The following is an 8,328-nucleotide window of genomic DNA, read 5'->3' on the forward strand; positions in this document are numbered from 1 at the left end:
GCCACGGCTGGGAGGCACCTGCTTGAGAAGATGGCTTTGTAATTCATATACTTCAGCGAGACCACAAGCCAGGGTTCCTGCCCCACCTCACCTGCCCCCTCCTCATGTCCACACAGAGCCTCCTGCCACCCCTCCCTCCCTCCTTCCCTCCCCCCACCCTGAAGGTATATAAAACAGCCATAAAACCTCTCTCCAATCGCCTTCTCGGAGATTATACAACGTGCCCCCCACCCGCTGCCCCCCAACACAGGTGGATTGGAAAGGTCTCTCTCCTGGATAACAACAATTCAATGTGCCTTGACATTTTAATAGCCTGCCGTCCTGGCCAACACAATCGAGCAAGGCAGTGAAGCAAAAATCATTAGGTAAGCAAGATAATCTAAGTGGAATCTGCTGCCTGCACGTTCACATCTGGGGGCAGCCTGCAACAGCTGGGCAGTCCAGGAAGCTGGCCTCAGCCTGCCCTGAAGCATCCTGTAAGTGAGCACCAACACACACTTAAACACACACACACTCACTCATTTTGCTAGACATGCACACCCTGAGGACAGGTTTGGGGAAACATGCACACAAGCGAGTTTGGGCCCACTGTGTGAAATTGAGAGCACACATCTGCCCTGTCCATTAAAATGCCTGCCACTCCACCCAAATAAAATTACTTCTCAAAGCACAAGCTTGGTAGATCACAGAGAACAAAGCAAATATTTACCAGGGCTCCTAAGACCCACATAATATATGATTCCGTGCTCATGTAGCTATTTGCGTAGAGATTTTGAATCATGTGCCATGACTAATTTAAACACATACTTACCTATGCAAAGCAGCATTATAAATATTTCACATCGACTAATTCTCCGAATCCACAAAGCATAGGAACTATGATTCTCCCTGTTTCACAGGGAGGGTACTGAGGCACCAAGAGCAGAAACTACTTGGGCAAAGTCCTCTTCAAATGAGCAGTGGAGCTAGCCCAGACTGTCAGCCACTATGCCATGCTGTTTCAGAAGTATATCACACACATAAGCTAATACAAAATGTGTCATGTCTTTATGAGGTCAATGCGTTGTTTATGAATGTGCATATTTAACAACAAAACCATGCATGCATTATGTAGACTCAGATGTGTATTTACACTCACACAGTATTCCTACGTGAACGCAAAAGATAAAAAATCATGTAACTGGCTTCTGTTGCAACAAAACTCTCACTTGCACATTTGCAAGCAGCCATATTCATGGATAGAATGTCCCATGATACGCTACACCATGTCCTGGGTTACTAGGAACACAACAATTTATTAGACACCATGCCACTCTCACATAGGCTATGGGGTTTGGGGGGGGGGGCAGGAGTCAAACAGGGAAATGGATGCCTAACCTTGCAGTTGAAGGATTAGAGGTTGACCTGCAGCTGTAGAGGCTGGGAGGCTCTAACCATGCTCCCTGTCCACTCATGCCCAGGTGCTTGACACACGCCCCCCCTCCCCCACTTATCCCCTCCCTGAGTCATCCTAAGATGCCACTTCCTTGTTCCTGTGAGCTTGCCAAGCCTCAGATCATGGAGGCCTCCATCTGGGGCTTGCCTTTGACATCATTTTATCAGCAGCCCAGGAAAACAAGCCTTGTTCCTTGATAATTACACACAACAGACATACACACTCCTTTCTTAGGAGGGAGGTGGCAATGACATCACAGAAGCCGGTGACCAACAGATGACAGGTGCCTCTGCTGTGGGAGCCCAAGCCACTCCCTTTCCCAGCACACAAGTCCCGTTGCCCCCACCCTGGGGCACACACAGATCCATTTTCCCCCCAGATGCTGACTTGATGAGTTTGTGGCTTTATGAATATGACCCTCAGAGAGGAGAACCCCTAGCAGCAGCCCCCCGAACTATGTTATCACCCTTATTAAGGAGCCCATAGAGGAGCTGGGAGGACGAGACACCGCTGGAATTGCAGCCTGATTGTGATTGATGGCTTCCTATTAGCGCCCCAGTGTTATCTCTCTGGATGGCAAGAACAGCCAGTGGCTTGTAACACAACAGATTACCTGAGTCCTCAGCCTTAGAAGGATGTTTAAATAAAATATAGTCCCTCTTAGCAAGAGGCTCATTTTCTCCACGAGGCTCCCGGACTATTTCATGTCAGCTCTGATTCGCTGCGACTCTCCTCAGTAAACATGTCTTATCATTAATAATTCTTTACAAGCACAATCTCTGAGGGTCTCTTGCTCTCTCTCTCTCCTTCTCTCTCTCTCTCCTCTTTCTTTCTCTAGGTGGCTGGACTCAGACACATCATGCTCCAGTTTGGGTTGCAAGGTGCTTCTCTCTGGGTTTTCACCTGCCTTGCCAAAAATGATTGATTACACTGGGCCAACTGGGTGTCCGGCAATACCCAACAAATGACTTTGGCCCCTAACAGCAGGCCTTGGCCAGATAGAAATCAATATTTCACCATTAAAATCTATCAAAGAAGAGTTAAGGCACCATCTGTCCCTGCCGCCTCTCTATGGTGTGTGAACATTAAATCCGACACTTGTACTACATGGGTAATCAATATATAGTGGTTCACAGATCATTTGTGGTCCCCCTTTTAGCAGTGATGGATGTCTGGAATCGTTGTGATTCATTTTGTCAGACCATTAAACAAGATTCTGTCCAGTTCCTTCCTGATTTCATTTAGAGGATCATTCTTCACAGTTCATAAGAGGGAAACGGTTTTACCAATCTGCTTCTATTTCAATAAGTCACTTTATAGAGATTTTGTGTCCTCCAGACTGTAAAAATTCTGGAGAGAGAGCACAAACAGACCTCTAAAACTATTCACTGCATGACATATGCATAAAGTGTGAAGAGAGGAATGTAAATATGTTTACCTCTTTATCTGCAAATGTTGGTTTTAACCCCTTCCTGGCTGGAGAGCTGGTCTGCAGGAGCAGTGCCTGCTGCAGGAGGACAAACACAGAGCTTGGCAACCTGGGGCACAACTCCAGAGGAAGAGGGCGGGGTGCTCCCTGGCCCCTGGGAGATTTGGTTAGTAGAAAATGGGAATGGCTGCCTCTGAGGCTGCATCTCAAAGATGTCCCTTTTTTTTCCTACAGTCCAGATAATCTGGCTCTCACTCAAATGATGGGTAGGTGCGTTGTCGACCCCAGACAAGACAGTGACCCTGTCCTGGGAGACCAGGCATGGATGACCATGAAGGATGTACAGATTTTGAGGTACCCTCATGGTATCCCCAGATTCCAGTGAGAAAACTGAAGCTCAGAGAAATGCAGTCACCTGCCTGCCTGTGCTGACTGCAGCCAGGGACTGCTGAGAGGCCCCACGCCTGGGTCTGTCTGATGCCAGCGCCCAGCTAAATGCTGTCAATGGTGGCCAGCACCTGACTGGGGGCAGGTGAGTTTGTTTCAACCTAAGGGAATTTGCTTCAATGATTCTTGACTTCTGAAGAGGAAATAAAATTCATTTTGTTATTATCTCGGGTAATTCTCCTTCAAGCTTATTAAATAATGCCTTCTGGATCTAAGCAAAGCGTTCTAAGCTGATTTCTGCCTTTGGATTATTGGCTAATAGGATCACTGTGCTGGTCTTAGTGTCAATAAGTAGCTATTGATTTAAATGTCAACATAAATAAGGGTATATATGTTGTAGACATGTACACATGTGTAATTTATATACACTTGTTATACATTGTATAATAGCTATATGCAAATTCCAAGACCTTAGAGATAACTTAGTTTTCCCTTCTTTCCTTGTTTAAAGTAAAGCAACTGAGGTTCAGAAAGAGTACAATCTGGTGTTGTGGCAAGATTCTTACTGCACCAGTATATACTTGGGATTTCTTCGGTGGTGTGTATGTTAAGGGGATGACAGGGAAAGAGTTGCACTCCTTTTGCAGTTCAGCAGAAGAGAAAAGTGGTTCGCACTCTCAACGTCGCACTCTAAACTCATGAACCATTCTGATAACCTGTCCAGGATTGAGTATTGCTCTAGGAAACAAAAAAACATGAGGTGGGTGAAGGACAGAACTGTTTTGGACAATGCACCCAGGAGAATCCAGGCCAGGGCACTCAGGAGCTGTGTGCCATGGCAGAGAGAGTAGGAAGGAAGGACATCTACCATCAGTGTTCCTGTGTCACCTCAGACAAGCCACTGCACCTCTTCTGAATGGCTCCTCCTCGCTAAGATCGCATCAACAGCCACTGCACAGGACAACGGCCAGGAGTAAGTGAGATGACATGAACTTCAGGTAATCTCAGTGCACTGCAAGTTTCTCCATGTCTTCCTTCCTCCTCAACTTGGTCCCACAAATGTGTATCATACTATATCATTTTCTGGTAAGAAGCTGTGACAGGATCTACCATACTTATATTTATAGAAGAATTTATAGAAGTCCTCAGGCCTTTGTTTTAACTTTGACCCAGTTCAGGAGTTCCTTGCATCACCTACCTGAGAGATCATTACCATGCCCAGGAGCTCTGTATGTCTTATAGGGGTTGGCCTCATTCCTGGGCAGTCTTTCCAAGATGAATTTACACCAGGTAAATTCCATCCATTAGTCCAGGTAATAATCCCAACCCATAACTACCTCATGTTCTGCGTAATAATTTAAGGGAATTAAAAGAAATGTTCCTTTTTATTTTGATTAAAACTACCATCTTGGAGCCTTTTGAGGCTGTGACTGCCCAGCTTGGCTCGTGCATGTGTTTGCATGTTAGTTTTGAACACATCCCAGCTCATATTGAGAATCCTAAAACATTTGAGGATTTGCACCTATTTTTTTTCTTTTTCTTTCATGAACTGTCTCTTGGCTCCTGTTGCTCTCTGGGCTTCCCCCGTCTCTGTAGTTCTGCTTTTGAGAGTAAGCCTCAGAGAATGCTCCCACTTCAGTCATCCATCTATTCCTTACTTCCTTTTCTTTTGTTCTTGCTGTTCATTTCTCCTCCATTTACCTCTTCATCCATCTCAAATATGCCAACCAGAACCAAAACACCCGTCTACATCTTAAGTCTTTTCAGTGGCCATTCATAATCGAATCAAATATGTCCAGCCCTTATAATGTAATACGATGTCAGTTTTGGAAGCTGTTGAAGCAACTACTGGTAACTCAGTTTCATTGATGATCTTCAGACAAAGCACAAGTTCCCATGTGGGCAGATATTCATCCTCAGGGCATGTCCTGGTCTCCCAACCATACTAGTTAAAGCTAGTCACACACTGAAATCATAGCTACGTTGACCAATTGTACTGAGTGTCCATAAGAAAGCTGTGCTGAGCTCCTCTCTTCTGCCCAGCCCATTCAAAGTTGAGCAGCCATTTGCTTGAGATCACTCTACCTGGTCCCCCCAGGTGTATAATTATTCACCTGGGATTGAGATTCTACTTATGGGTCCCACTCAGGTCCCATCTTGATCACATTTCTATGTTAATCAAGTTTAGTATCACTCATGTAAAGTGCAGATTTTGGAATTCGGAATATTGACATGTACACAATGAGATATCTCAGGAGTGAGATCAGTGAACAAACACAACAGGTTCAGAAACTGTCATTGTGGTGCAGCAGATTAAGCTGCAGCTTGGGATGCTGGCATGTGAGCATGGGTTCGAGTCCTGGCTGCTCCACTTCTGATCCAGCTCCTTGTAACTGTGCTTGGAAAAAGCAGCGGGAGATGACCCAAGTACTTGGGCCTCTGCTGAGAGACCTAGAAGGGGCTCCAGCCTCCGTGCTTAAACCCCAGCTCAGGCCCAGTCACTGCAGTGCTCTGGGGAGTGAACTAACGAATGGAAGATCTTTCTCCCTCTTTCTGTCTCTCCATCCATCTCTGTTGCGCTGCCTCTCAAATAAATAGAGAAATCAATATGAAAACCACACACAACAAGTTCAATACATTTTGTATTTGAGTATAGTCTGGACACAGCCTGAGCAGAACTCCAGTTGGTATTTTTTATCATATCTGCATTTTTTGTTTGTTTTGTTTCTTTTACTGTGACCTGTCGCATGAGATCACTTGTCAAATTTTCTGCTTCAGGCTTGGTGTCAATAGTTCCTCTGATTCACTACCAAATAGCAACAACAGCTAGAGCTGAGCAGGTTAGAAGCCAGAAGCCAGGAGCTTTTTCTGGATCTCCCGGATGAGTGCAGGGACCCAAGGACTTGAGCCATCCTCCATTGCTTTCCTGGGAACATTGGCAACAAACTGGATCGGAAGTTGAGTAGCTGAGATCCAAACCAGAACATAGAAGGGATGCCAATATGTTGCAGGAGTCATCTCAACTTGCTACATCACAACACCAATCTGATAAAACAATACTTTCATCGCACACCTAGCACGTGTCAGAATTCATACTGGCTGTTTTGTGATACTGTTTTGGTTTATTTTCACAACATACCTGTGCAAGACAGAGTTTAGTTTCAGACAAGAAACTGAGTCTGTGAGAGGTTTGGTCCTTGATGTTATTATCACACAGTTCAATGACAACAGCAGAGCTCAAACTTAGGTAGTATTCACAGCAGACTTACTAAACACAAAGTTATAGGTTTATCAAAACTACTGCTATATGTGTGTACATATACATAGTTTAAAATATTCATCCACCTTGCAACTGTAAAACTGGCATTACTTGGATAGAGAGTTTGGAAAAGCAGGATCTAGGTAATTAAAAACCTATATGGTTGGAGCTGGTGTTGCATAGTGGATGAAACTGCCACCTGCAGTGCCAGCATCCCATGTGGGTGCCAGTTCAAGTCCTGACTTTCTACTTCCAATCCAGTTCTCTGCTAATGTGCCTCTGTATCCACATGGGAGACCTGAATGAAGTTCTTGGCTCCTGGCTCTGGCCTGGCTCAGCCCTGACATTGCAGTACTTGGGGAGTGAACCCGTGAATGGAAGAGCTCTCTCGGTCTCTCTCCCTCTGTAACTCTGACTCTCATATAAATAAATCTTTTTAAAAAATGTAGTTACAAACTATATCTACTTGATTTACTACTCTCTGTTATCTAAGCATTCACAGCATGTCTTCTAAATTCGCTTTAGGCTCCTGCTGAAGGGGCTAGCTGGCCTATTAACACCATGCCACATAAAAACAGACGATCAAGTGAGAGATCAGGGAATGGTCAATATGTGCCAGGAGGGGATTTGGCAGCTAGGTTCAAATCCACACCAATGGTGAGGAGGGCAGGTGGGTGACTAGACCAGTCCTTGAAGCCAGCTCATGGGTCTTGCTCTCAAGAAGTCTCCCTTGACCTTCATTAAGAGCTGAAAGCCTCACCTAAGTACCTCTCAAGTACTTAAGAAAGAGCTGTGTGGAGTAAATGAGGAATATTAGAATTGAGGAACTCATCCAGTGACTATCAGCAGTGGTGTGGGTGTGGGTGGGGGCTCTCCTTGGGGACACCCAGGAACGTGACAGTGAACTGTTGGCAATGACTGAGAGTGCCATGGCTAATTAGTGGGCAGGGCAGGTTATGTTTAAAGTGCAAGACAGTCCCATTGCCCGTTCAAAGTGCTCTCCAGCAACTAGGGTCAACTTTTTTAATTTTACAAGTCAGGAAGGATTTAAATGACTTTCCCAAAAGAAACGTGGAGAATTTTTTTTTTCCTGCTCTGTCCTATCAGTGCAAATTCAGCTTCCCTGGGACATACAAATCTGTGAAAATTTTTGCTTTCCTTCAAGCCTATCCATATAAGGGCCACAACCCCTAGAAAGGAAAAAGAGAAATGGTGTAAGTGTGGAATCCTGCAATGAGTGTGACTTGTAACACAGACCTTCTCATTTCCTCTGGGGAGGAAGAACACCATGAATCATGTGACACTGGAGAAGGAAAAGTCAGACTCTGAGCAGCTGAGTAAGCTGTCTGGGGTCACACAGCTCATCCTGAACAGGCAAGAACTCCAGCTGAGCTGTCCCTGGCTACGAAGCACACCGTTCTTCCCTGGATTCACACAGAGCAACCAGCACCTACTGAGTATTCCAAAGCTGGGAGCAAACCTGAGAGGGGCAAAGCTCATTCCAAGGCCTTCTCTCCTCGTTTGCTTTCTTCGACTTCATCCTGTGCAAGCAAGACTTAACCAATAGACCGCATTCCTATTACTCAAAGTGAATTTTTAGGAGAGTACCTATGCAGACTGACCACTCCTAATCCACAAATCCAAACTTAAAAACGTTTTTAGAACGTCTGGGCATGTGGCGTAGCAGTGAAGATGCCCTTTGCAACGTACACATCCCGTGTCAGAGTGCAGTCTGAGTTGCAGTCTCACTTCTGCATCCGATTCCATCATCCTGCTGATGCACTTGTTCAGTGCCCACATGGCTCCACAAGTAGAAAA

At 45.3% G+C, this 8,328-nt stretch overlaps 1 long non-coding RNA gene across 1 annotated transcript; it reads left to right on the top strand.

Moving 5' to 3' along the window:
* The first annotated feature begins 312 nt into the window (after window positions 1–312).
* Window positions 313–2,675, top strand: LOC118757847 (uncharacterized). Its single transcript, XR_004995396.2, has 2 exons — window positions 313–365; window positions 2,274–2,675. It is a non-coding gene; the product is annotated as an uncharacterized LOC118757847 (long non-coding RNA).
* Window positions 2,676–8,328: the final 5,653 nt, after the last annotated feature.

The sequence above is a fragment of the Ochotona princeps genome, chromosome 5 (genome assembly GCF_030435755.1).
Source record: "Ochotona princeps isolate mOchPri1 chromosome 5, mOchPri1.hap1, whole genome shotgun sequence".
Classification (NCBI taxonomy): Eukaryota; Metazoa; Chordata; class Mammalia; order Lagomorpha; family Ochotonidae; genus Ochotona; species Ochotona princeps.